Source organism: Amphiura filiformis, chromosome 4 (genome assembly GCF_039555335.1).
Source record: "Amphiura filiformis chromosome 4, Afil_fr2py, whole genome shotgun sequence".
Lineage (NCBI taxonomy): Eukaryota > Metazoa > Echinodermata > Ophiuroidea > Amphilepidida > Amphiuridae > Amphiura > Amphiura filiformis.
Window position 1 is genome coordinate 73249147 of NC_092631.1, and position 9101 is coordinate 73258247.

Consider the following 9101-nt stretch of genomic DNA (forward strand, 5'->3'; position numbering starts at 1 on the left):
CTGCTGCCCAATTTTCAATGGATCTTTATCAGAAACCAAAAGAGCGCTATCGTCTGCATACTGAAGGAGCATACAATCAACACAGTTGGGCATGTCGTTCACGTAACAAAGGAACAAAATGGGACCCAAAATACTCCCCTGTGGAACTCCACATGTTAAAGCCATAGAGTTGGAGTCTGAGCCATTAACATTAACAATCTGAGATCTGCAATTCAGATATGACTCAAACCATTTAGTGGAGTTCATTCCCAGAGCAGTAAGCTTTTGACATAAAATAGAGTGATTAACACTGTCGAATGCTTTCTGGATGTCAAGAAGCACCATTCCAGTAAACAGACCAGCACTGCTTTGGTTTCAGATATGATCTTGAAGATAGATAAGATATGTGTCTGTGGAATATTTACCTCTAAGACCTGACTGAAATTTAAATAAGATGTTATTTTCCGTGAGATACCTGTTAAATTGTACAAACACTGCCTTCTCCAAAATTTTGGAGGCCACAGACAAAATACTAACAGGTCTGTAGTTGCCTACTTCCAACCTGCTCTTCTTTTTATATAATGGTTTGACCTTGGCAATTTTCATTTCACTTGGAAACACTTCAGTCCTGATAGAGAGATTAATAATAGATGTGATTGGAGTTTTAATGACTTCTGCAGCATCTTTCAGAAAACGAGCCGGCAAGCCATCTAAGCCAGTGCTTTTATCGATGTTAAGATTGGTTAGCTCATCATAGACAAAGGTCTCACTGACCTCATGGAGATCAAAGGATCCATTCCTGATATGACTGTAATAGCTTTGGAACCTGTTGGAGTTAACATCATAAAGACCACTTGGCTCAGGTAGCTCACCAACAAGTTTTGCAGCAACTCCAGTAAAGAATTTGTTGAAATGATTAGCAACTTCTTTGTTCTCAAAACACTTTTACCATCAATATCTAAAACCATATTGGTAGAGTCTTTTGTTTTGTTTTGGTACCCAAGCTCTTTGAGATTTTTCCAGAGCTTTTAGAATCATTTTATTTGCCTCAATCTTATGCAACGTGTACTGTTGTTTAGCAGATCGTATCTCTCTTTGGACTTTATTACGTAACTTACAGTACTCTTTATAATACTCAGACATATGTTTGTTTTTATTAAATTTTGCAAGCAAACAGTCTCTTTCTTAGATGTTATCAATAATCTCACTTGTCATCCATGGTTCAGAGCGTTGTTTAATCCGAACTTCCCTTAGAGGAGCAACAGAGTCAAGAGTTTTCAAGAATATGTTACAAAACATGGACCAAGCTCTATCAACATCGTTACATAACAATATTTCAGACCAGTCAGTTTCAGACAACTTATCAATAAAAGATTCCTTGCTGTAATTCTTTAAAGATCTTACTTTAACTCTTTTATGCTCGTTAAATGTTGCTTTGGTTCCTTGTACAGTACGTGAAAAAGTGATCACTAAACCCAGTTGTTACCACACCATATTGACTGATTACATTGTCATAATTACATATAATGTGATCAAGAGCAGACTTTGTGGTAGGGGTGATTCTAGTTGGGGTATGAATAAGTTGTTTATGTCCAAACAAGTGCAACATGTTAGCATATTTGGTGTATACTCGGTCTTTACGTAAAGCACACATGTTCATATCACCCAAAATAATCACTTCAGAATCAGCAGGCAATTTTGAAAGGACATTCTCAAGATTGTTGATAAACTGTGAATGCTTTTCAGGCCTGTAACAGGAACCAACAATAAAAGGTTTGCATCTTGGTAGCAAAATCTCAGTCCAAATAGCTTCCATTTTGGGAATGTCTAAATCAGGCCTGGGATTAAATGCCAAATCAGAATGAATGTAGATGCAGGTACCGCCGCCATTTTTGTTACGGTCCTTACGGATAACAGAGAAATTAGGAATGTTGATTTCATTATCGGTGACTGAATCATCCAGCCATGTTTCACAGACAGTAATTATTTTGGCTCTAGTATTGGATACGATTATGAATCTAGTATTGGATGCAATCAAATTTAATTCACTCATTTTGGGACAAACAGAACGGGCATTGAGATTGTGAATACCCTTCTTAGAAAAGGTTTTTAAAACATCGTCAGAGTCAATATTGTTTATTTGAATATTGTTTATTTTACAGTTTCTATCATCTTTCCTTGTGGAGATCCCGGTGTCCTGGCTAACGTTGTTATTTTCAGGCTCAACTTCATTTGGTAAATCTGTGCGGAATTTTATCCTGGGACCTTTTCCTCTATGAGTTACAGGCATGGAATTGATCTTTAAAGATATAAGACATTTCCAAACATCAGGGTTGATATGAGTGGATTTTCCATAGTCTTTGAATTCAAGTAGTTTGTCACGATCATAAGTAATGCGATGGCCAAAGTTCGACGTTTGGGATGGTGACCTATGGGGTCATTTTGGAGTCATTCATTTCAAAATGCTCAAGAGTGTCAGGGTGGCACCCGTCAAATTCTGAATCAGGGTGAGCGAATTATAGACCGAATTATAATAAAGACTAGTTTGCTTCTGTTCTAACCCCGGGGGGGGGGGGCACTCATTTTTTTGTAGGGGTGTGCCACCGCCAGTTTCGAACTTGAGGTCTAAGGAACTGATCGGCCAGCCAAAAAGGTGGGTCTAGGGAACTGATCGGCCGGTCAAAAAAGGGGGGTTTTGGGAACTGATTGACCGGCCAAAAAAGGGGGTCTTGGGAACTGATCAGCCGCCAAAATCTGAATGGGAGTCTCGGGAACTAAACCATGCAGGCCAAACTAGGGTTCAATTTCGTTGCGTTTTTGCCACAGATTTTTGAAGGAATCGATTTCACTTTGAATTGTGCATTAAATTATTAAATCAGGAAAACCATATGCAAAATAGGTCTGGGGTGGCCTATTAGGCCTACGATGAAATTTTAGCAAAGCAAAACAGCATTCGGATCAAAATGACTAGACCCTGCAGACCTAGCTACTATAGCCTACTGATAATAGCAGCAGCCAGCAGCATTACATAAAAGCCCACCATAAAAACAAACCCACAAAAATATTTTTTCAGTGCCGTAAAGAAAATCATTTATGCTACATTGAACTGCCATGCATACATGAGATGATTGAGTGAAGTATGCAGCCATTCCACTAGACCAGTAGATCGTAAATTACCTTTTAATTCACTGTTATGGCCAGCTGCAAGGATGTGTACATAATAATTTAAGGTACTTTTCTTCATATTTGGCAGTTTAATTCCCAAAAGAGATATCAAAATCATCTATTTCTAACAAAATGTTCATCAGCTGAAGCCGTCGGCACTCGGCAGTGCTGCAATCACTGATTATAAACAACCAACCAGTGTTGCCACTACTAAAAGGAACCCAAAATCCCGCCCAAAGTTCGCCTTATTCCTTACAATGTGTTTCAATGGGGAAGAAATTGATGGAAAATTCCCTTTGAAGTTTTTGGGCTCGCAAAAGTAGCTTTTGGGCTTGAAATAGTAGGACAGAAAACACGCCGATCAAGATGCCAATGAGAGCGGAGATCGATGATCTGAGAGTCAATGGAACGGCTTGAAAAATTTCGGGGCTTCAAGAGTGGCAATCAACGAAGGGTCTAATGAACGGCTAGCGGCTCTGAAAAAGGGGGTCGTCGCCGCGGCACATACCCGTATAGCTAGGAAATGTGAGTGCTCCCCCTAACTGTCAACCAGACCAAACAGTCGTACAGTCAGTCACCAATCACGCCCTGACGTCAGATGCAAACAAGTATTTTGAATTCGGTCTTCAATTATAGTGTAGTGTTGATGTTAAACTCTTACCGTGTTTATAGATGCTATAGTTTCCCAAATCTAGTATTGTGTCTTTCAGACACACTATAATATAGTTATGACCCGATCGACAGGGTCATCACCAATATTCTTCATGAAAACTGAGATTGGTATCCGAAGAGAGCTCTTATTTTCATCATTACCCTAGCCTATAGCATTGTTATACGCATTTTTGCTCCTCATATCAATGAGCAATACAACCCACATTGTGAAGCATATTTTTTTAAAGGTAGGCCTCAATGTAAGGTAATAGAAAATGAAAAAGAAAAGACCACACCTCTTCAAGGACTATTAACAATGATTGAAATCAACGTTCTTCTCGGGATTGTTTGTTCGGTATAAATATATTCCTCTAATGAAGGTTAATTAGTCATAATTATAAGTTAAACGTTTCGTAAGTTTCAGCTTAATTAAGCTTTGTTATAACTGTTTATTACACACAGATATACAGGAAATACGTAGTTATATAAAAATCTTAAGTTGTGACGTTAGTTAATATTATAGTTTAATTTTAGTGACTTTCACCACTACACTTGTGGTTTTATCAGACTGGCAACTCATCATAAAAGCCAATTTGTATCCGCAGAAAAGGATATGACACTCTAAACAGGACGAGGGGGCCATGACCAACTCATCAATCATGCCCTCTACGGCGATTCCTGTTGGCCATAAAAGGATTCAGTCTGATGTGATGAGTTGCCAGGAATTCTTTGGAATTGTTTAAAATGCAAAATGAACCAAATCCACAACATAAGAATTCATAGATTGAATACAATACAGCTCTTTTCAAAGATACTAATCTTACAGATGTGAGGGATCTATATGGTTAAATACATAGGTACCACGTGAACGTTGTAGTGCAGGGTGATGTATTCAAAAATTGTATTCATCTATTGCTATGGTGGCCTTACGTCACTTTTACAGAGAATACTCTGGAAACAGAATGTGATTCAAGAAATTAAAAAGTGTGATTCAACTAACATCGACTGAAATGACCCCGCACAATAACGTAAATGGTCATTGTCATGCTAATTCGCATGTAAGCCTTACCCTGCTGACCAAAGACATGTAACTGAAGAAATAAAAAACAATAAAATAAATAAGCAAAATGAGTCGGATGTCGGAAATATTGATTTTGAGATATAGCTGATAATACTATTCAACTTCCTTTGTATTTTATTGGTCTGAGCAACACTAAAATGGCCATAACTCTGGAACCATAAGCCTAATTATGATGGGGTATTCAGCAAAATAAAGCTCGGACGCAGGGAATAGCTCATAGATTGAAAACTGAATTTTGATTTTGAATGACATCAGACTCATTTTGCTTGATCGCATCACCATTGAGTTTTCTCAATACCACCTGCAATGTACTTGGGCCATTGTTGCATACAGGTATTCAATTTGGGAATTGATGAAACGAAGCATACCATATTTTTGGTAACATACCAATAGAAAACATAAGAATTTCTTTTTTGGAAAGTGAAAAAGTCAAACATCACAAATTTCATAACAAACAACATTAATAAATAAGATCCAGAATTATTTTAGAAAATGGTGAAACAAAACATCACGGATTTCATGACAAAATAATAGAATACATAAAAAATTCCATTTTTTAAAATGAAATCACAAAATATAGAATACATGACCAGAATTAGATTTTTAAATGTGTTGAAATGAAACATCACAAATATTATCACAAAATAATAGAGTACATGTCTTTGAAAGTGATGAAATTTCATCACAAAAAGATTGAGTACATAAAAATTCAACCTTTAGAAAATTAAGAAACAACAAATATTTAATCTTGAAAATATTAAATACATACTTGTGTTGAAATTGATAAAATCAAGCATCACAAATTGCATCACAAAACTATAAGTGACGAAATCAAACATCACAAATTTCATCATAAAATGACAAAATAAATAAGAACATGAATATTTGGAAGGTGATTAAACAGTTATCAGTGTACTTCGGTTATATTTATAAATGCGCTTTTATAAATGCGCACGTTACATCTACATTTAGAGCATGTACAGATAACGAAGAATCTTCATCTACATTAGATACAGTGTATCCTTCAAATGGAGTATTGTTGCACTTTAATATGGCGAGGAGGAAAACCAAAATGCTAGTGGAAGATAATATATATTATACAGTTCTTCATGCGAGTAAAAATAGCATAAGCAATTATGGAAGCTGTATGCTAGCAAGTCCATGTCAAAAATGCTTCTACGGATGGAGTTGCAATAAAGGATAGAGGAAGATCATTCCATAGCTTGATGGAAATGCCAAAATTTATTTTGTACCACTGATTGGGCTTATATTATTCTCGGGCAATCTATCCATGTCAAACAATACAAGAAACAGATGAAGGAAACAGTTGGAGGAAACTGCAGAATTATCTTAGTGTCATTTATTATCATGGATCATTTAATTTATAAAATGTCATACATTAAATGCCGAAGCGATCTGAAGGCAATTGAAGTGAGTGGATTTCTCTCGGAGTAGCTAATTAACCAAACTCGTTGCGGCATGAATTATCTTTTAGGTGTCATAGCACATCAGACAACTTGACTTTTGCTAGTTGGAGAAATAGCGGCAAACGTATGGGGTAGAATTCAAATTGGAGTGAAATATTGCTCATCATATCAAACTTTTATAGATGTTCATATCAATAAAACAAGGGAAATTTGTGTATTTGTAGATAGGGGTGCGCAGATGCTTAGCTTAACAGAAGCCGAATAAAATTTATTTACTGGGGTGAAAATCATTCATCAATTATTGCAAATTGGCACTGTTTTCAATCAAATTACCTTTAACACTATACTTTTTGTCACCTAACTATTCTCCGACACAGGTTGAGGGTAGTCTGTTAACATAGGCAGAAGGAAATGCATATAATATATTACCTATTATTAATGGCTAGTCGAGCGGTTATTACCAAATTTGGTAAAACAAACCGGCATTGTATAAGGCAAATAATTTACATGTGCATGTACATGTGCATGATTTCATTGCTTGGTGACCAAGAGGTAGGAACTGAATGAGGGAACATGCTCTTTTAACACAGAAAATGTTAATGCACTTTTGAAATCAACATGTAAATGCAGGAAGCCATGATTGAACTATAAAATAGATGGTTTATCATCATCATCATCATCAGCCCATATCATCCCACTGCTGTGTAAAAGCCTCACCCAAGTTTTGCCAGTTTCTCCTGTCTCCTGCAATTCCTGTCCAGGCTGTTGTTCACAGGTAGCTGACCAGCTCATCTCTCCATTTAGCTCAAGGTCTTCCTCTTTTCCTTACTCCATAACGGTTGCCACTCTGCTGTGAGCTGACTCCATCTTCCATCTGTTATCCTGCTCAGATGTCCAGCCCACCTCCATTAATTCTTTTTACTGTTGTTAACACATCCTTTACTCTTGTTTGTTCCCTAATCCTGCTGTTCTTTTTCCAGTCTCTCCTTGTATACCCCCAGCATCATCCTTTCCATACTTCGTTGTGTAGTCTGAAGTTTCCTTTCCATATCTTTGTTTAATGTCCAAGTTTCACTTCCATATGTTATGGCAGCTAAGATGCATTGATTGAAAAGCTTCCTTTTCAGACAATTTGGCATGTGTTAGTATATCTTTGTGCCTGCTGAAAGCTGCCCATCCTGCTTGTGTTTTTCTCTTTATTTCCTGCGACTGATTCCCATCTGGCCAAATCTCTTGTCCTAGGTAAGTGTATTTCGATACATGTTCCAGTGTTTCATTTCCAATTTTGATTTCCTTGGTATCTGCATACATGTTGAACATGACCTTTGTTTTTGACATGTTCATTTTAGCCCCACTTTCCTACTCTCATTGCTCAAGTCAGTTAACATTTCTTCCAACTCGGCTGCATCTCCAGATATGATTACAATGTCATCTGCAAACCTTAGATGGTTTAATTTCTTTCCATTTTCATTGATGCCTTTATCAACCCAGTTCAATCTTTTGAAGATTTCTTCTAGGGTTGCCACAAACAACTTGGGTGACATGGTATCTCCCTGATGAACTCCCCTTCTGTTGAAAATTGGCTCACTGTCCTTATGAAGTGTTAGTGTAGCTGTGGCATTGGTATATATTTCCTGGATGGTCTTAATGTAGATTTGGTTTATGCCTTGGTTTTTGAGTGCTTGGATGACTGCATTTGTTTCCACCGTATCAAAAGCTTTTTCCTAATCCACAAAAGCAAGGCATAAGGGCAGCTGGTATTCCTTAGATTTTTCAACAAGTTGATTCACTGCCTGTAAGTGGTCAATTGTGGAGACATTTCTCCTGAATCCAGCTTGTTCTGCAAGTTGAGGGGTCAATCTGTTTGTGAAGAGTTTATATGTGTGCGAGAAAAGGCTAATTGGCCGGTAGTTTTTAAGATCTTTTGTGTCGCCTTTTTTGTGCAGAATAATAACATTAGCACTCTTCCAACTTGATGGTATAGTGTTGGTTCTTAGACATTTCGTAAAGAGTTTTGCCAATGCTTGGATGACTGTGTCTCCTCCACACTTTAACATTTCTGCCACGATATCATCTGGCCCTGGAGATTTTCCATTATTCATTGACTTCAAAGCTGCTTCCACCTCATCTGCTCCCACATCAAGGATATCTTCCTCTTCATGTTCTGGAACCAGATTTACATCAGGTACTGGGGTTCTGCTGTCATATAAGTCTATCTCTGTCATTGATGATGGTACCATCTTCTTCCTTCATTTGATGATGGTGGTACCATCTTCTTCCTTCATTTGATGATGATGGTACCATCTTCTTCCTTCATTTGATGATGATGGTACCATCTTCTTCCTTCATTTGATGATGGTGGTACCATCTTCTTCCTTCATTTGATGATGATGGTACCATCTTCTTCCTTCATTTGATGATGGTGGTACCATCTTCTTCCTTCATTTGATGATGATGGTACCATCTTCTTCCTTCATTTGATGATGGTGGTACCATCTTCTTCCTTCATTTGATGATGATGGTACCATCTTCTTCCTTCATTTGAATGATTTGATTTTTCCCTATGACTAAGCTTCTTTTGGCCTTTTTTACACTCCTGTTATTTTCTATTTCTCTTCTGACGTGCTCTGTATTAAAATTGCGAATGTCGGTTTTCATCTTCTTTCTTGCTGATTTGCATAGCTCTCTATATTCTAGTGTATTGTGTTTTTCTTGTGCTCCCATGTCCCTCCTTCTGCTTAGTAGATGTTTGGTTTCTTGACTAAGCTTGTCTGTATTTCCTTTTCTTTTGGAACCAG